This window comes from Abrus precatorius, unplaced genomic scaffold (genome assembly GCF_003935025.1).
Source record: "Abrus precatorius isolate BTA unplaced genomic scaffold, Abrus_2018 Scaffold3, whole genome shotgun sequence".
NCBI classification, from domain to species: Eukaryota; Viridiplantae; Streptophyta; class Magnoliopsida; order Fabales; family Fabaceae; genus Abrus; species Abrus precatorius.
Genome location: NW_020874373.1, coordinates 25,837,450 through 25,859,674, shown reverse-complemented (window position 1 = coordinate 25,859,674; position 22,225 = coordinate 25,837,450).

The following is a 22,225-nucleotide window of genomic DNA, read 5'->3' as shown; positions in this document are numbered from 1 at the left end:
AGGTAGGAGCTCCCCCACATGAACTTTGACCTAATTACATGTGAAAATCTCATGAGAACCCAAGGAGAATCAAGAAAACAGTGAGTGGAGACGAGAAATCATAAACCCTAACCATGGAAACTCACCTTCAAGCGCTCCCAACACAAATCCAACCTTCAATCTAGCTCACGAACGACTTTGGAGGCAATTTAATCGGTGAACTATGATTTTGGATTGATAGAATTGAAGGGAACTTGAAGAGAGAAAAGGGAAAAATGAGTTTCCTAAGCCCTAGTTTAAATCTTCTCTAGTCATGACGCTCTCGCTAACTTGCTACAGTGACACTCTTTCTCGCTGCAGCAAAAATATCAGAAAAAATTGCACCCTGATTTCTGCAGAATCTCGCTACAGCAAGACTGCACTAAAAAATATACTCCAAACTGTCGCTTTGTCACTAAAGCGAGTGACCTCTCGCTGCAGCGAGAATGCGGCAGTTTCACTCTTTCTTCTCAGGGCTTTCTTGCTACAACGAGACATCTCTCGCTACAGCGAGGACACTCTGTACCAGGCACTTAGCCAAATTTTTTAGTCCAATCCCAATCACCAACACACTCATCCAACCCACATCATCATATTTATATTCTCATTACACCACACATACACACAAATCTATATATATATATATATATATATATATATATATATATATATCAAATACACAACACATGGAAATACACACATACACTTATATTAACATATTAAAATATTATTACAAAGAAAATTCGGGGCGTTACACTGGAAATGTTGAAGTGATGAGTCGTATGAACATTTATATTCACATTTTACTTTTATAACAATTATTGTCATTTTGTAAGCTCACCCTTGCAATTATGTCTATGTTAGGGTGTGTGTGTTTTGCAATGATCGTACGGTGGTATGTGAGCAGATATGATAGGTAATGCGTCTACTTCTCTAGGTGGAAGGTCTAGCTGAGGGACAACGAAATTTACATTTTTTTTAAATTGTAGTTTTAATTATTTTGTCAGTGTAGGTTTTAGTGATAAGTTTAGACTGTTTGACTAATTATTATTCAGAAGTTTGTATTTTGAGCTCCGCGTAGAGTGACTATTGTAAATGTGTATGTACACTTATATAATTTTTGGATTATATGAAAATGCCCTTCGGGCTTTGTTATTCCGTGGAAGTTTAATTTTTGAAAATCATACCCCTTATTCTATGGATGTCTTATCTTATAAATGAAATTGAATTAGAAATGGAATGTCATTAATCCTTAAAAAAAAAAGGTCGTGACACCTTGAGGTCTTACATAAGTATAGATAATTACTAGTTAGCCTGAACATCACGGATACAACGTGTGTTTCCTCAGCCCTTTTTAGCAAATGTATAGTAAAGAATCTAGTCAGAAAAATAGTGTGGCATGTAATGCTTTTATTTTCAGCAAATCATGTGCACCTACTTACTAAAGCATTCATCCTCATTATTTTCTTAATATTTTCTAAATCACCTTCAGATTCTATACCCTCAGTGTATTTGTGTAATTATCTATACATATTACTAGCATTTCTCATAACATTCACTTCCTCAACATTTTAGCATTTCACATAACATACACTTTATCAACATTTCTCTTTCTATATTGATAACATAAACAACTTTAACTTTTTTCACGTACACTTATTCACATCAACCCTCTATTCATAAATTTTCACTAGTAAAATATTTTATTATCTGGGGGCAATCAAATATTTTTCATCAATAATGTAAATTCACCAATCTTAATATAAAGAAACATTTTTCATTGTCATTTATCATTCTAATACAAAGAAATCATCAATTAGTCCCACATCATACAGGTCAAGGAAAAATGTGCCAGAGGTCGTACATTGAACTAAATCATAAATATAGTGCTAGAGGTCACACTCTCTTGATTTTAATAAAAATCGCTTATCCTGAGGTTTAATCTTTTCCTAGTACACTTATTATTCTATATAATAATTCATCCCAAAAAATGTTCATACATAATAATCACTAATAAAGTTATAGAACTTCTTAAAAATTATTTTTCTTCATAATTGTTACTATAAAGCTTTACTTAAGTAGTTATAAAAATACATATAGGTTTTACATGTCCACAAATCTATTTTTACATTGTAAACTTTAAGAAAACTTTATAGATCTATCATCCTAAGCAAGAGAATTTGAATTTTTAAGCCAAAAACATATAAATAGGAGTTAGGATTTAGGATCAACTCTCCTTACCTGGAAACAAGTCTTTAAGATCAAGTTCTCCTTAAGATTTAAAAGATAGGTACAACACTTCCAATGGAAGGTTTTTTTCGAAAGATGAAGATCTCCCTAATTATTACAAAGTAAACATCTTATAAGAAAAAGTAAACATCTTTTGATAAAAAGGAAACCAAAGAAAAGGAATGAAAATGGAGACCAAGCTCCTAGAAAGTTACTTGAATTCAAATGGAATAGAAGTTTGAGCTTAGATCTGGAAGAGGTTCGAGGTTCAGAAGAGTTTTCTCTAAAAAGAAAAAATGAGAAAACAAAGAGAAATGAGAGAGGAGGTTGTTTGGTTTTGAATGAAAATTTCTAAGTTAGAAGTTTCTTAAATACCAATCCAAACTCGCGCGTTCTCGCTTTAGCAAGCGAATTCTCGCTTGAGTGAGGTATTTGGCTGGGTGAGAAAATTAGACAATAGTTTTATCCAAATTTTTAATATTCTCGCTTGAGCAAGAGACATTCTCGCCTGAACGAGAATGGGTCCAAAGAATTCCCTATTTTTTCTACAAGTTTTCCTGAGTAAGCTCCATATCACCTAGGCAAGCCACTTTTCATCGGGCGAAAGGATAATTGGGGTGACATTATCCTTTCTCACTTGAGCAAGAGTATCCCAGAATGCTTGGCCTAGAAAAGCTTTATCTCACTTGAGCGAGACATGTGTTACTTGAGCGAGAAACCCTGCACCAGAATTCCTATTTTCTAATACAAGGACAACAAAGTTGAGGGTGTTACAATAAGTCTCTAGCATATGGTTTCACCTATTACACCTCTTTATAATTTAATTTTAATATTAGTTTTTCTAATGTTTGTCAACTACCCATACTTATTTTATTAACACCTAATGATCATGCAATGTCAATATTCTTTTTGTTAGGCAATTACCCCTAATGATCATGTAAGGCAAAAGGTAGAGAAAACATAAAAAAAAACCTGAGTTTGTTAATTTAATAATTGTTGGAAGAGCTTTATTAAGTTTGATTCACTTAACCATTTGTCTCGTTTTATCCTATAGTTCTATTAATTACATGTGGTAAGGCCGCCTACGATGCAGCTAATTATAAAATGATGAGGGTGATCAATTTTTAACATGCAAAATTCAATTCAATGGGATAAAAACCAAATATTAAAAAGAAACCACCATAGCCATAGCTATGAATTTAGTTACTTATAATAAAACGAACAACAAAAAACATTATAAACAAATCCATAAAAACTCAAAGGAGCCCAAAAAGGAGGAAAAATGAAAGGAGTTCTTATTCTCCAAGAGGTGCTTAATCACTTGCTCGGACTCCGAAGGAACACTCATCATTTGTGCCAATGATCTCTCACTTTTCAATAACTCTCAATGGTTGATTTAGTCAGAATTTTAGAAAAGGAAGATGGTGAAGGAAAGGATGCCTTTGTTAGGAACATAAGTCTTTTTTATATAGGTTATAGAATGACCTTCAACTAAGTTTTATCTCTAAGAAAGGAAATTAGTCTTGCCAACTTTCAAAATCTTAGCCTAAAACTTCCTTCGAATTTTCAAAATTCTATCTGGATTCAAACTCTTAAAACTCAAAATTTAATCTAAAATTTTAAACTCAGATTCAAGTAGCACAACTGTGCATATCCTTCAAGAAAAACCATACATTAAACACAAGTACACAAAAGTGTAACTTATATCTATATGTGCAGATTTTATATACACACACATCTTATCCTTCTTATGTTAGTGTGTGTGATGAAATAACTCTAATAGAGTAGGAGCATTTCTAGTTAACTGTCTAAGACAAATGCAATAAAACATATTAATACAAAGTGTGTATAGACATAAATTACAAATTATTACATGATGCAAAATAAATTTTATAATAAAGTTTAAAAGTATAAAGACAAAACTTAGCCAAATTAGCTATATGTTGAGAAGTGGTAATGGAACCACTAGATGGAGTAACCCTCCAAATCCTCTATAATTAGATGCTTGGTTTATTTTTGCTGCTATGCTTTTTTTCTTAAACTGTTCACTACACCAATGTTTACATAGTCTATCCCAAATATGATCTCCAAGCCAATTTGGTTTATTCACATTAGCACGGACCTTGCTAAAAGAATTTTTTAATAATAATAAAATACGAACAATGAATTAGAACAGATACAAACATCAAATTTAAAATATAATAATTTATATAAGACTGATGAACAAAAGATTTGTCGCGAATCCTCATCAAAATATAAACAGAAATTAATGTATTACTAGGGTACTAACCTAGGTTGTCTCCCATGAATCATTGGATGAGTAACCAAATATCAAACATGTAATGTGCAATGTATTCAGAAAGCAAGTAAGAAAAGGGAGATTTGGTGATTTCAAGTTCGATCAACTTAAGCAAAAAATTAAATTGCAAAGTTCAATCAATAAAATGTAGTAATCTCTAGTTCATTCATGTAGACTCTATCCCTATTCTTCTCAAGATTTAATACTCTTCCTCTCCTCCCAAAATTAGGTTATTTTAACAAGCGAAAATCAACCTTATGTTTCCATACAAATTAAGCAATTCAAGTTTAGAATCTCATTAAAATGAATTAGGGTTACTTAAGCAATGTCTTCCTTATTTAACCATTAACTCAATTCAAGAGATTAGGAAGAAGAAATTCATGAAAGAAAAGGAATTATATTAACATTCAAAAGCCAAGGAATTCAAGAATCTATATGAACTCACTCAGGATTACAAGAAAGTTTAGTCCTCCATAAGGATGAGTCTCACAATTACAAAATGAAAGTAAAGAGAAATTAATAACATCAAGATGAAAAATTAAAGAAAAGTGAAGAAGAAATGGAATTCAAACCCTAGGTTGGACCTTTGGCTGTCACCCAAGGCTGACCTAGGCTCTCCAAAAGTATACTAAAAACCCTAAAATATCTGAAGGAAAAGGTTCTGCAAAAAGTTCTTTAACCATAAATGGTAAAAATCTATATAGAAAAGTTGACGCCTTCAGAGTGTTACTCTCGTTCACGATAGTGAACACTCTCGAGCATAGTAATTACTATTGTTTATAAGAGTAAACATGCGCAGGGTCCTCAACTCTGGGGCTTTCTAGAGTGTTTACTATCGCTTATGGGGGTAAATGCGCGCAGGTCTGGGTACTTTCTTTAGCTCTGGAGTGATCACTATTGCTTCTGAAAGTGGTTACTCTGGTCTGTCCTTTGGAATTAGCTCTCTGGTGTGATCACTGTGGTGCTTGAGAGTGATTAGTCTCACTTCATATTTCCCCAAGAGCTAAAAATCATAAAATTTGTCTAGAATTTTCTGCACAATTATTCAAATGAGTAAAATTGCAAGAAATATTTACAAAAATCAGCATAAATTAAACAAAAATTAAGAAAGCTATAATATTTGACCTAAATGAGATTTTTATACTATTTACAATTTTTAAGCCTATTTTTCTATTAAAAATCTATGAAAAGATAAACAAACTATCTGTAAAATATGGATTCATCAAAGACACTTACTATAAATTCTACAAACCACATGTCTCTTATTAAAGATGGCCCCTTCTTCCATGATGACTGTGAAGAGTCTAGTAATGTGTAGTTTTTATAATTTTTCATACCTTACTACTATTTTGGGTGATAATTGCTGAAGTTTGGATTGTGATTATAGGTTATTTAGCACTAAGGTACAGATCTATATGTGCTAAGGTGCCACCTAAGTGTGACAATGTTCTCTTTAGGTCATTGTGTGCCAAGGTGCAAGTTTGTGTGCACTAAGGCGTTTATCACAATTAGCTAATGAATTTGTAGGACTTTCAGCGCCAAAGCACATACATTTATGCACTAAGGCACAAACTTACTGATATGGACAAAAATACATATTGTGTAAGATAAAAGGGATTGAGAGGCGCATTGTAAAAAAGAAAGTAGAGTTTTTCGAGGAAGGTCAAAGGGAAAACTCTTTTAGAACAAGAAGAACAGACCCACACTTGGGTCTTTGGAGAGAAAGATTGGAGAAGATTCCCAGACTCATTTTCTTCTCAAGAACATGACAAGGGGAACCTCTCCTTCTTTTCTTATGTTTTTCATTTATGTGATGAATTGCTAAATATTTTGTAGTTAGGGTTGATGCATTCCTTTAGGATTGTGATGTAATTATTCTTGACTCTAGTTTAAGCTTCTTTTGATGTTAGCGTGTAAATCCATTCTTAATGCTTAGTATGAACTAGCTATTCGTGTTTTGTTTTGATTAACCTTCTTGACATTAGAAAATGGAATGAGTGGTTGTGCTTCTTCATTTACTTGCCTTATCATTTAATTTTCTAAGAATAGAAATTATTGGGTGTGTGATCTTTTGGTTTCCTTATGCTCTAAAATCTTAGACTCATACATTTGAAATTAAGGAATTAATCTTTGTGTATGAGTTCAAGAGAATTTGTATACTAAGGAATTAGATATGGATTAATTTAGTAGAAACTTTTCTTAACATCTTCAAAGCTTAAACTAGTAGAGGAGTTTAGTTTATCACATATACAAAGGATGAAGTCTAATCCTAACTATCTTGTTATTGAATTTTCTCATCTTATTTTAGATTTCATTGTTTATTTACTTGCAAAGTGAATTAAATCAATTTATATTTTAGAGTCCTTTTCAATCCTAATCACATTCAATTAGTTTAATTTAGTGAATCACTACGTATTTGTATTAATCTCTGTGGGAACGATATTTTACTTTCACTATATTACTTGTATGATTTAGTGCATTTGCTGAAGGCGTTGTCAATGGCCATGGATTAGTATAATGAATGTTGAAGATATCAATTATACCATTAGCTGCAGGTTGCAAAGGCTAGAATCTGCAAAAAAATATTATATAAAAATAATTACAAGTTTATTTAACATATTGAAATAACTTAAGAGTTAACATGTACCCTTGTCCATTGATAGTCATATTTTAATACATCTTTCTCTCTATGTTTTCAATTTAATTGAGTCTTTTTAGTATATTATTTTGATGTGTTAGTTTAGATTTGTGTTGGTAAGTCATTTAGGATTTAAATTTAAATCTTTCTTAATTCCTGCCATAAATTCTTGTTTTGACACAATTTCTTGAAAAGACCATATCTGGAGCTACACTACTCGAAATTGGACAAAATTGGTGTCCCTAGAAAGATAAGAGAGAGATCTACAAGTTCTCTGTTTCGAGAAAAGCCCAGTTAAAACATCTTCAGGCCCAAAACTGCATCACAATGTTGCGGTCCTGCAATGAATTTTTCAGAATTTGGTTTTATTGTTGACATTACTTAATTAGGGTTTTAGGAACCTCGTTAGGAAGCTGGGCCTTAATAAAGCCCAATTATTTTATCTTTAAATAGGGTTTATGATTTCGCGTGGGGATCTTCTTCCCTCTTTTTTTTGCCTTAATTTTCAGAATTTTAAATAAAAACTTTCGTAAGGATTCCTCTCGTCTCCCTCTCTTTTATTTTTTCGGAAACTTCATCCCCTTCTCTAATTGGTCGAGCAACATGATTATGAAGCAAGGCTAATTCATCAACTGGTTCAAGGTTTCAAAAACTACATTGCATTCGAGTTTCAAAATAGGTTTTACCGAATTCCTCCTTTCCTTCCTCTTTTCTAATTAGGTTAATTACGTTTTTCATGATATGAAATTTTCGTTGCATCCTAAATAGAAAGAATAGGTTAATTTCAGATTTGAATTAATTGGATTCACCTAATTTAATCAATCAATTGTTCTAAATTTTGTTAAAGCATTGGGTTTGCGATTGCGGTTCTTGTTTTGATGAAATTCATAATCTAGATTTAGATTTTAGGGTTGTTGATGCGCATTGAATTAGTGTGATTGGAAATTCGTTTGGATTATATTTGTGTGAACGACGAGAATTGCATTGTAGGGATTGAGATCTTGAATTGGTTGAATTTCATAATCCTTAATTTTCGTTTTTGTTATTTTGTCGTTTAAATTCAAAACAAATCCTCCCCCAATCTAATTTGAAATTGCATGATGAAACTAAAAATAAAATGCATTTTATGTCCTTGGGAGATGACCTAGGTTTGCTTCTTGTATTGCACAAATTTTTGAGAAAATCTAGCTTGTTTGATACCATTGCGACGTGGTTATCAAAATGGCGCCGTTGCCGGGGACATAAGTCATTTTGTTTTTATTTCATCATTCTGTGATTGTGTGTTTTTGTGATTCACTCTTCTACGTTTGCGTTTTCGTGTGCATTTTTGTTTGTGTTTTCGTGTGCATTTTCTTGGGCGTTTTCATTTTCGTCGTAGGAATTCTGTTTGTCTATTTTTTTTTTGTTTATTACATTTAGTTTTGCAGATTTAATTCGTGTTTTTAGTGTTTAGTTGTGTGATTGGTGCCATTGTGGTCAATTGTGTGTGGCTGGATGCGAAAAACAGAGGACTAGTAGGAATAGAAAACATAGATGCTGCATAATTGCTATCGGATTTCACTGTTCATCGTGCACTGTTCACGTACTGTTCACACACTATTCATGCACTATTCATCCGATTTTGAAAAATTCCAAAAAAAATAGCTAGAGATTGAATTTTGATCTGAATTTTTGTGTCCACATTTCTTTTAGTGTCTATTAGTGTTTAGTGTTGGTAGATTGCAAAAATCATTTATAGAAAAAAAGATACATCTTGGTGGCTGAGAAAATTTTTGTAAAACTTCAAAGTGGCATAACTTTTGCTAGAAAACTCAGAATTAAGCTTATTGCATATGCATTTGGGGTAAAAAAAAAATTTCCTACTCAATGCAACTTGCTCTGCCGATTGAGGCTGCCCAGAATTTCAAAAATTGCTTGTTTTCTAAAAGTTTTTTATTTTTCAGTATTTATTGACCTATTTTTCTTGACTTTAGGCTTCTAGTTCCCATAGCAATTCAATTCAAAAAAATCTGAAAATTTTTGTGGTGTTTTCCCATACCAAAAAGAGATTTATCATGGTCCCCCTTCATTCATATCTTGCATTTTGATGGTACTTGCTTTGTAAACTGACTTTGTGCATTCATTGAGTATTTTCTGTTCTTGTTGGTTCTAACCTTGAATGACCAGGGCCAACCCTGTTATATTGCATGAACCTGACCCTGAAATAGAAAGAACACTTCAGAGGATAAGATCTAGCAAAAACAGTGGTAGTGGTAGTGGTAGCTTACTTGGTGATTCTGAAACTATTACTGTTATTCCTGTTGTTAGGGAGAACATGGCTGATAATCCTGAGCTAACTTTGAAGGAATTGGCCACACCTAATGTTGTGTATCAGTCATGGTGTGTCCAATATCCTGAAGATGAAACAACCTCTTATGAGCTTAAATCTGGACTTATCCATTTGTTGCCAAAGTTTCATGGACTTGCAGGTGAAGATCCTCACAAGCATTTAAAAGAGTTCCATGTGGTGTGTTCCACCATGAGACCACAAAGAGTGCCTAAAGACCATGTCAAGATGAAGGCATTCCCCTTCTCCCTGGATGGTGTTGCGAAGGATTGGCTTTACTTCCTACCTTCAACAATCACCACATGGAATCAAATGAAGAGGTTATTTCTGGAGAAATTCTTCCCTGCCTCCAGAACCGCTGCAATAAGAAAAGAGATTTGTGGTATAAGGCAGCTGAATGGAGAGACCTTGTATGACTACTGGGAGAGATTCAACAAGCTGTGTGCTACCTGCCCTCACCATCAGATAAGTGAGCAATTACTAATTCAATATTTTTATGAAGGGCTAACTTTGATGGACAGGAGCATGATAGATGCAGCAAGTGGAGGAGCATTGATGGACAAGACACCACAGGCTGGGAGACAGCTTATTACAAACATGGCAGCCAACACTCAACAATTCGGATTTAGAGGAGCCGCTAAGGGAGTGAATGAGATAGCACTTGGTGTTGGTACTGGTGGTGTTCATGGTGTGGAAAATCAAAGGCTGGAAAACAAAATCAATGAGCTGACCACCATGGTGAGGCATTTGGCAATTGGCCAACAACAAGTGAATCCAGTAAGTGAGCAGCTAGCAAGAGTCTGTGGAATATGTACTTCCACTAAGCATCCTACAGATTCATACCTTACCCTGCAAGAGACGGATGCGAATGTTTCTGGAATCTACACCAACCAACAGCAGCAATATAGATCTCCACACCAACAGCAGAATTATAACCCGTACTCCCAGACATATAACCCGGGCTGGAGAGATCATCCAAACCTGAAATGGGGGCAGTAGCAACAAGGTCAACAATCTTCATTTAAACCTGCTGCAGGCAAATATCAACCTCCATTCAGGCAACAGCCACCTCCACCTTCAACACCTCCTCTTGCATAAAGGAGCGAGCCATCATTCCAAGAAACAGATTCAGGTTGGACAGCTAGCCACTCAAGTGAGTCAGATTCAGTCTCAAGGCTCCAGTAATTTGCCTTCTCAAACAGTCATGAATCCAAAGGGCAATGTGAGTGCTATTACCCTGCGAAGTGGAAAAGAGTTACCAGCAGTTGTAGCTGCAGCACCAGATGAAAAACATGTTCCGTTGCCTTTCCCGAGCAGACCAGCAGCAGCAAGAAAAAAACCAGAGTCGGACAATGAGTTGCTGGACATGTTCAGCAGAATAGAAGTAAATATTCCCCTCCTTGACGCCATCCGACAAGTTCCAAAATATGCAAAGTTCCTAAAGGAATTGTGTACCAACAAGAGGAAGCTAAAGGGCAATGAGAGAGTGAGCATGGGAAGAAATGGCTCTGCACTCCTCCAGAATAAAAATGTGTCTGCAATCATTCCACAAAACTTGCTCCCTGAGTTGCCACAGAAGTGCAAGGATCCAGGAACTTTCACCATCCCTTGCACTATTGGAGAGGAAGTTTTTGCAAATGCTATGCTGGATTTAGGTGCTTCAATTAATGTTATGCCTACATCTGTTTTTAGATCCTTGCAGATTGGAGATTTGATTCCTACAGGAATTGTAGTCCAGGTAGCAAACAAGAGCACTGTGTAGCCACTTGGTGTCGTAGAAGATGTTCTTGTCAAAGTTGAGGACCTCCTTTTCCCTGCTGATTTTTATATTCTAGAGATGGAGGATGACCTGCCCAGCCATGCTACATTGATCCTTGGGAGACCATTCTTGAGGACGGCGTGAACAAAGATAAATGTGCATGCAGGGACCCTTTCTATGGATTTTGGTGACAATTTGGTGCAGTTCAACATTTTTGAGGCAATGAGACACCCAACAGAAAACCATTTTGTTTTCAGTTTGGATGTTATTGATTTACTTGTTGATGATTGTACAAATTTAGATGATTTGTTTGTTGATTCCTCAGACCTTACTGACCCATCATGTGCTTGTGATGATTCTTCTATGTGTGCTGTTTGTAGTGTTGATGTTGCAGGTGCAGCAGATATGGTTACACCAGTAGATGATTCACTACCAGCAGTTGATCTAGCTCCATCTCCATCAATAGAGCTTAAGCCTTTACCTGCACATCTGAAGTATGCTTACCTAAAGGACAACCAGCGACTTCCTATCATTATAGCTCGGGATCTCAAATCTGATCAAGAGGAGAGATTACTGCAGGTCTTGAGAGATCATAGGAAGGCCATTGGTTGGACCCTTGCTGATCTTCCTGGAATTAGTCCTGCCATTTGTATGCATCGAATTTTATTGGAGGATGAGTTTCGACCTGTGAGACAGCCACAGAGGCGACTCAACCCTACTATTCTAGATGTTGTGAAGAAGGAGGTCACAAAGCCACTGGCAGCAGGTATTATTTATCCTATTTCTGACAGTAAGTGGGTTAGTCCTGTGCAGGTGGTCCCAAAGAAGACTGGGATGACTGTGGTGAAGAACCAGGATGATGAGTTGGTTCCAACTAGAGTTCAAAACAGTTGGCGAGTTTGCGTAGATTACAGGAGACTTAACCAGGCAACTCGCAAGGATCATTTCCCTCTTCCATTCATCAATCAGGTATTGGAAAGGCTGGCAGGTAAATCCCATTACTGCTTTTTAGATGGAATTTCTGGGTACATGCAGGTTCATATTGCACCGGAGGACCAGCACAAGACCACATTCACCTGCCCATTTGGCACATTTGCTTACACTAGGATGCCATTTGGCTTGTGCAACGCTCCGGGCACCTTTCAGAGGTGTATGGTTAGTATATTTTCTGACCTTTTGGAGAGTTGCATGGAGGTGTTTATGGATGATTTTACTGTCTATGGTTCTTCATTTGATGCATGCCTAGAGAATTTATCTAAGGTGTTACATAGGTGCATCCAAACTAACCTTGTGTTAAATTTTGAATAGTGTCATTTTTTGGTCACACAGGATATAGTCTTGGGTCACTTAGTCTCCAGTCAGGGTATTCAGGTTGATAAGGCTAAAATTGATATCATTGCTTTTCTACCTTACCCCACTTCTGTGAGAGAAGTGCGTTCCTTTCTTGGACATGCAGGTTTTTACAGGAGATTTATACAGGACTTCAGCAAGATTGCATTACCATTGTCCAAGCTGCTGCAGAAAGAAGTAGAGTTTGTTTTTTATGAGCCCTGTCAGCTAGCTTTTCAGGAGCTGAAGAGGCGGCTGACCACCACACCCATTGTTCAGCCACCTGATTGGGAGCTTCCTTTTGAGCTCATGTGCGACGCATCCAACTTTGCACTTGGAGCTGTTTTAGCTCAGCGGGTTGGGAGACTTTCTCATGTTATAGCCTATGCTTCTCGCACGTTGGATGCAGCTCAAGTTAATTACACCACTACTGAGAAAGAGCTTCTAGCTATTGTATTTGCCTTAGATAAATTTTGTTCATATTTGCTAGGCTCTAGGATTATTGTGTTTTCTGACCATGTAGCTTTGAAATTCTTGTTGAAGAAGCCCGATGCTAAACCTAGATTGATCAGGTGGATGCTTTTCCTTCAGGAGTTTGATGTTGAGATCAGAGATAAGAGTGGTGCAGAGAACTTGGTATCAGACCACTTGAGTAGGATTGAGTGAGGGAATGTTGATCCCTTTCCTATTAGAGATGATTTTTCTGAGGAGCAGTTGATGCAGTTGCATGATATTACTCCTTGGTTTGCTGATATTGTGAATTACTTGGTTGCAGGTGTCTTTCCTCCAGATGCATCTAGAGCATAGATAGCCAAACTGAAAAGTGAGGCTAAATATTATGTTTGGGATGACCCTTATTTGTGGAGATTTTGCAGTGACCAGGTAATCCGCAGGTGCATTCCAGATCAGGAGATCCATTCTGTGCTTCAGTTTTGTCGTAGTTCACCTGTGGGAGGACAATATGGATCATACAGGACAGCTAGGAAGGTGTTGGAGAGTGGGTTTTACTGGCCTACCATTTTCAGAGATGCACATCAGATCTCTAGCACCTGTGAGCAGTGTGAAAGAGCAGGGACGACCATTACACACAGGCATGAGATGCCCCAGTAACCGATCATTTTCTGTGAGGTTTTTGATGTTTGGGGTATTGATTTTATGGGTCCATTCCCTGCATCTTTTGGTTACACATTCATTTTACTAGCTGTTGATTATGTTTCTAAATGGGTGGAGGCTAAGGCCACCAAAACTAATGATTCCAAAGTTGTTGTGGATTTTGTTAGATCCAACATTTTTTGCAGATTCGGTGTTCCTAAAGCCATTATCAGTGACAGGGGAAGCCACTTCTGCAATAGGAGCATGCAGGCTTTGCTTCATAAGTATGGGGTTGTGCATAGAGTGTCTACAGCTTATCATCCCCAAACTAATGGGCAAGCTGAGGTTTTTAACAGGGAAATCAAGCAGATTATGCAGAAGATAGTCCACCCCAATAGAAAGGATTCGAGCAAAATTTTGGAGGATGCTCTTTGGGCTCATAGGACGGCTTACCGGACACCGATTGGGATGTCCCCTTACAGGATTGTGTTTGGTAAAGCATGTCATCTACCCGTTGAGATCGAGCATAGAGCATATTGGGCGGTTAGACATTGTAACTTAGAGTTTGAACAAGCAGGTATGGAAATGAAGCTTCAATCACAACAACTTGAGGAGCTTCGCTTGGAGGCCTATGAGAGCTCGAAGATCTATAAAGAAAAAGTCAAACGTTTTCATGATAGAAATATTTTGAGAAAGGAGTTCAAAGTGGGCCAACAAGTGCTTTTGTTCAATTCCCGCCTAAAACTTATAGCCGGTAAACTTAGATCTAGATGGGATGGTCCTTTTGTTATTACTAATGTGTTTTCCCATGGTGCAGTTGAGATTAAGAATGAAGTTACCGGTAGCATTTTCAAGGTCAATGGACATCAACTCAAGGAATTTCATCAAAGTCCAAAGTTGGAGGAGAAAAATGTAGAAAGCATAGCCTTGGAAGCACCAACCCTTGGACCTTGAGGGAGTTCTTTCCCCATTCTGTATTCTTTGAAATTGTCTTTGTTGTGTTGCTGCATTGAGGGCAATGTGATTTTTAGTGTGGGGGGAGTTGCATGCATATTGTGTTCCTATTTTCTGTTTTCATTTTTCTGGTTTGCTGTTTTCGTTTTCTGTTCTGCTGTTTCTGTTTTCATTTTTCATTTTCTACTGTTTTTGTTTTGCTGTTTTCTATTTTCTTTTTTTCTGCTGTGCTGATTTCTACAGATTTTGTTTTCTGTTCTGCAGTTTTTGTTTTCATTTTCTGCTGCAGTTTTCATTTTCTGTTGCAGATTTCATTTTTCTGCTGCTGTTTATAATTCTATCTTCTATTTTTCTGCTGTTTTGGAGTATGAATTCTGCATGTTTTTGTGCCTCTACTTTTCTGTTTTGATGATGTTTTGTTGGAGTAGTTACACAAATTTTCATTCTTTCCTTTTAATTTCTAGATGTAGGAATTGTGAAAGTTGTTACACCATTTTTAGTTGATAGGTTGCAATACTTGATATGAGTCATTTTTACATTTTTAGTTGAGCAAGTTACTTGAAAAAGGATGAGTTTGATTCATTAATGATAGAATATGAACCTTGTGAGAATTTTGAGCATATTTTACTTCTTTCTTGTGTGATTTCACTCATGTTGCTAGATTACCTTTGGTTTTGCCTTGTATCTTTTTGAAGCTTCTTGTCACATGCATTATTGATATGATTTAGGCCTTCTTTCAAAATGTAGCCACTTTGCCAAATTGACTTACCTCGCATTAATTCCACTTGTTTACCCCCTTTGAGCCTTTATAACCCTTCCTTGACTTTAGCTCATTATGAACTATAAAAAAAAATAATAAAAAAAATTAAATAACCATGATGTTCCATAACCTTAGGGATTAAAGGAGCTTTGGAATTGTTTTGGGAATGGGTCTTTAATAAGTGTGGGGGTACTTCTAGGGAATGCTTATTCTAAATTGTGGATATTGATGTTGAGTTGTTTGGTATTAAGTGAAAAAAAATAATTAAAAAAAATAATTTAAATGTGTTGCAAGACATAAGATTTAGGAGATGTTTCAAGGGGTAATCCCTTTGCTTATTTGAACTTATTCCCCATTGCTCCTCTTTTCTCTTTGGTTGTTTAGCCTTAATATCTTTCTCACCTAACCTTTACCTTGGCCACATTACAAGCTAAATAAAAGTCCTTTTGATCTTTAATTGCATGTGTTTCAAGTTGTGGAAATTAGAAGCTTGTCAAAACTTAAGTGTGCTAGTTTTCATGTTGTGATTGAGTGTAAACACTAGCCGAAATTTTTTTTATTTTTTTTGAGAGTTAAGAGCTATATACTACCTTGTGAGGTTCTATCATTGTTGAATCTTTCTTTATTTTGACTTGTCTTCTTACTTACTCTTAATGTCATTTGTGTCTCAGATTGTTTGTTACCTTGATTCTAGAAATGTTTGTTCTCTTTCTTTATTCTTTGCATTGGAAATTCATTAGAAAGTTTTGAGAATTTTTATAAGTTTTGCTCCGGAGTGCAAAGGATTAAGTGTGGGGGTATTTGATAGTCATATTTTAATACATCTTTCTCTCTATGTTTTCAATTTAATTGAGTCTTTTTAGTATATTATTTTGATGTGTTAGTTTAGATTTGTGTTGGTAAGTCATTTAGGATTTAAATTTAAATCTTTCTTAATTCCCGCCATAAATTCTTGTTTTGACACAGTTTCTTGAAAAGACCATATCTGGAGCTACACTACTCGGAATTGGACAAAATTGGTGTCCCTGGAAAGATAAGAGAGAGATCTACAACTTCTCTGTTGCGAGAAAAGCCCAGTTCGAACATCTTCAGGCCCAAAACTGCGTCACAATGTTGCGGTCCTGCAATGAATTTTTCAGGATTTGGTTTTATTGTTGACATTACTTAATTAGGGTTTTAGGAACCTTGTTAGGAAGCTGGGCCTTAATTAAGCCCAATTATTTTGTCTTTAAATAGGGTTTATGATTTCGCGTGAGGATCTTCTTCCCTCTTTTTTTTTGCCTTAATTTTCAGAATTTTAAATAAAAGCTTCCGTAAGGATTCCTCTCGTCTCCCTCTCTTTTATTTTTTCGGAAACTTCATCCCCTTCTCTAATTGATCGAGCAACATGATTATGAAGCAAGGCTAATTCATCAACCGGTTCAAGGTTTCAAAAACTACATTGCATTCGAGTTTCAAAATAGGTTTTATCAAATTCCTCCTTTCCTTCCTCTTTTCTAATTAGGTTAATTATGTTTTTCATGATATGGAATTTTCGTTGCATCCTAAATAGAAAGAATAGGTTAATTTCAGATTTGAATTAATTGGATTCACCTAATTTAATCAATCAATTGTTCTAAATTTTGTTAAAGCATTGGGTTTGCGATTGCGGTTCTTGTTTTGATGGAATTCATAATCTAGATTTAGATTTTAGGGTTGTTGATGCGCATTGAATTAGTGTGATTGGAAATTCGTTGGGATTATATTTGTGTGAACGACAAGAATTGCATTGTAGGGATTGAGATCTTGAATTGGTTGAATTTCATAATCCTTAATTTTTGTTTTTGTTATTTTGTCGTTTAAATTCAAAACAAATCCTCCCCCAATCTAATTTGAAATTGCATGATGGAACTAAAAATAAAATGCATTTTATGTCCTTGAGAGATGACCTAGGTTTGCTTCTTATATTGCACAAATTTTTGAGAAAATCTAGCTTGTTTGATACCATTGCGACGTGGTTATCATCCATCAAGGTATAAAATAAGCTTGGTACTACTACTTGGTGTCTATGATATATCACGAGTTACACTTGATCTAGGCACAACTTCTCCATGTATTAAAAGGATAGAAAATTGAAAATTATGTGGAGAATTTTGTGTTTGTGAGACTCCATGATGAGTAGATGGACTAAAAGTATATGGTTGGAAAATAGGTGATGAGTGCCCATCACGCAAGAAAGGTGGAGTGATTGAAGATGTTACAGGAGATGGAGTAGAAGTAGGAAAGACAACATGTGATAAAATAGATATTGGAAAAGTAGTTAGAGTAATATTTATTGGTAGTGGTTATTTTGTTGGATGACTTTTTGAAGATTTTGCTTTATCTCTATCCTAGTCTGACACCTATAAGTAACACAAAAAGAAATATCATAAAAAATATTTATAAAATAATTAAATTATTAATAAAAGTAAAATACAATAAGAATAAAAATCTCTTACATTTTATTGTAAGAAATGAAAACAAAAATATAAATATCATATATCATAATTGTCATCCTCGTTGTCATTTCCATCATCTTCAAACTCATCTTCTTTTTCATCCTCTTCTATGTCATCTGCTTCTATATTATCATTGTTATTCATATCAATGTTAATTGTTACTTCCTCATATTTACCTTTTTCATCTCATAAGTGGTCAAGTAGTTCATCATTAAGTACAAAATTCACATTTGTTGTTGAATCTAGAAATGCAACTTCTAATGTATATCGATCATCAACAGTGCTTCTTGGCTTGGTTTTAATGACAACCCATCAATCAACTTTATCCTTTATTTTTTCACGATAAAGCATATAATATATTTGTATTACATTTGTTGTAAGTATAAATGGATCATGTTTTGAATATCTTTTAGAATGATGAACCTCCACAATGTCATATTCTTTATGTACCTTCATACCATGATTTATTACAGCATCAAACCATTCATAATTAAATAAAACTAATTGTTTGGTTGGTTCTTTTAAATATTCAAGTTGCATAATCTCTTTGATGACACCATAATAATAACTTTCATCATCTTTATCATCTCTCTAAATACAATTTCACAATTTATAGTTTTCTTTCTAACAATTCATTCTTTTGTATGAAACTTGAAACCATTGACAATGTAAGTAGGCCAAGAATAAACCTTTATCTTAGGACCTCATGCCAAGTGATGCAAAAATTGATTGTGTATCAAGTTATCTCTATTATGGACCTAAATCATTGACAAAACTTGGAACTTATTATATTAATCATGAATATAGATGATAACAACAACAACAAAAAGATACTTCCATATGTTCGAAACTAAATTAGAAATTTAGATGCAATCATACCATCAACATCTGTTCAAAAGATATTTGGAATAACAGTTTTTTATAATCCATAAAGTATATACCATTGATTATAATAATAATAATAATATAAAATTTTAAATAATGTAAAATTCAAAGAAGTAAATTACGTACAATTCCAATTACTTACTAAATATATGGTTGAACTTCTTCACAATTCAATAGGATATGTAAACGTGTAGCAACTAATTTTTTATTATTTAAATATTGACTTGTACAAGTACCAGTTAGACGACTAGAATGATTGAAAATTGATAAAGTTTTTTTTAATTGTATTGTCTTCACCTCCATCATCATTTCGACCAACTTTATTTCTCAGTGATTCCACATGAGATTCAAAATAATATGAACAAAGTGAAAAAACTCTTGACACAAATATGCCTCACAAATGGATCCTTCTACACACGATTTATTTTTAACTATTCATTTTAACTTATTTAAATACCTAAAATAACATTATAACATTAAATATTAATTGAAAACAACTAAAAAATAAATTTACAAAGTTAGTTATGTAAATATTTGCCTCTTAAATGGATACATCCATTGATATTGAATAGGACCTCCTACTCTTGCATCATAAGGCAAGTGAATTGGTAAATGTTCCATGGAGTCAAAGAATCCAGGTGGAAAGATTCGTTCCAATTTACATGTTGTAATAATAATATTTTACTTAACTCAGCTATAGGTTTTCACACTTGATATGTTAATGCAGTAAAAGTAATTGGTAACAAACGCTCCATAAATAAATGACAATCATGACTTTTCATTCCAAATAGTTTGACTTATCTTATATTTACACATCGATGCAAAATTGAACCATATCCATTAGGCATTTTAAAGTCATTCACCCGCTTACATACAATCCTTGTTTGATCCTTAGACAAAGTGAATTTTGCTTTAGGCTTAACAATTTTTCCATTTGGAAGTTCTTGCAATTCTAATTCTTTTCACCGACAATACTTCTTCAAACATATTGTTGCTTTCATATTATCTTTATGTTGTCTTTGATGTCCATCATTGTATTAAAGATATTATCAAACATATTTTTCTCAATATGGATTACATCAAGATTATGCCTTATTAAGTTGGTATTCCTAGATATCACAAAAGAAGGCACTTATAAGAAGAGAGAAAACAAAGGAATAGAACAGACTTTGGAGAACTAAATCCCGACAAACTTACTTAGAATCGAAAAAAAATAAGAATTTAAGCTCAGATCTGGGAGAGATTCAAAGTTTGAGAGAGTTTTTTCTGGGAAGGGAAGGTGAGAGAGTAGAGAGAAATGAAAGGGAAGGTGTTTAGCTTAAAAAATGAAGTTTCTAGGACTGAAGTTATTTAAATACCCATCAAACTCATGACTTTTTCACTACAGCAAGCAGCTCTCACTATAACAAAAAATCAGACAATAGTTTTCCTTTGTTGTCTGTCATTCTAGTTATAGCGATAAATCCTCGCTACAGCAAGAGTATTGTTAGGTCATTTTTATCCACTTCTCGCTATAGCGAGAGTGTTGTTAGGTCATTCTTATCTACTTCTCCTTATAGCGAGAAATTTTGTACCAAAATTTCTATTTTTCTCCAAAGCAAGACAAATAAATTGGGCGTTACACAATGCAATGTTAAAGGCTTAGTTTGTAATAACTTTTAAAATGATCTAATTTGAATCCAAATCCGTTCCAATTCACATGAGAACTAGACAATCCAATTTTATTTTCCCCTAAGTGAATATAAAATTCTTTTACAAAATTTGTAAGGGATGAGAAAGGGAGCAGATGAGAGTATGTGTGGTTAAGAGAGTGGAAGAGGGAGGGGAGACAGGGTGGAGGGGAAAGAGGAGATTGACAGGAGGGGGAAAAGGGGCTGGGTGGAGGGGGAAGTGAGGGGAGGGAGAAGGAGAAGGCTGGGTGGAAGGAAAGGGGAAGGAGAGTGAGGATGGGTGGAGGGGAAGGAAAAAGATGTAACACCTTATATTTCTTTCCTCAATACATGATAAATTTTCATAAAAATTAATATGGTAAAGTAAATTTTCCTTCAAAACTTTCTAATAAGGAAAAGACATTGAAATGATATAAGGTTCATAGAGTAAAATTTCATTAATTCATAAGTACTTTAGGAAAACAAAGATTCTAAAGTTTTCATCAGCAATAAAGAGGAATAGTAGTTTTACAACATTTTCAAAAGAACGCTATAGAACTGAAAATATTCATTACATAACTCAAAATAACTAAGTCCTATAGCAGTTCTCATCCATCCATGCACTGTGAGCCTGGTACTATTCAACCTGGTTTCCTGAAAAATGTTGTGTAAGGGTGAGTCTCTACCCTACCACTCATACATAACATATACATTCTTCACAAAACACATCTTATCACGATTAACGAAAACATCATGACATTACATATCACAAAGTTATATAAAGCATATTCTCATCTCAACGCGCATTACATTACACAGATTCACAATTTCTTTTACTTTTATCCGCGCTTACCGCGCCCTGTGGCCACAGTTATCCGATGCCTCTATCCCGAGGTCTTACACATCCATGTAAATAGTCGCCGGATGGCCCAATGCAATACGGATACAACGCATGCAATAGACGGCCCCTTAGCAAAGGTAATGGTCAGGAGTCAAGTCGAGAAATGAGTGTGTGGCCATGTGGTGCATTCGAACACAATATTCCGTGCACAATCCCGAATGTCACTCACCACCCTGCATTTCCCCAAGATATCCCATATCGTCTCCATCTTCCACTTCCCCAGTGTATCTCTGTAACTATTTACATCATATCTTTTTCCATCTCATACTCTTTCGAGTATATTCATATGTTCACATATGCCATTTCTCATGTTCACACATATTTTTCATCATATTTCCACATACTTTTCATCATATACATCAAACCATGGCATATTAACAATACACATCATTTTTACATGAAACACAATATATTCAAACATAAAACTTCCATCTCTTTGTATATTTCATATCACAAAATCATATAATCATATCAACCATCTTCAATATACCTTATCATGCCTTATTTGGACATAATATCACATTTTCACCATGTATTCATCATAAATCACATAAACAGCCAATTATTCTCACTATTCACCGATTATTTTTCATAAAGCAAGGATTATTCCACATATAATCACATACATGACAAGATCTATGAGAATACAAGTAATAAACATAACAAAATGATAAAGTAGAGCCCCCTTACCTCAAAACAGAGCTTTTACAAAGATTTAACCGAAAGTTTAACTCTAGAACGGAGGTTTTCCTAAGAACATCATGAACATCTATAAGAAGAAGAAGAAGAAGAGAAACGAACGGTAAATCTAACTTCAAACTTAGAAAAACTTACTTGTAATCCTTTAGATCGAACGTAGAATCACAGATCTGAAGAAAAATCTAAGTTTAGGAGGTTTAGTATGGGAGA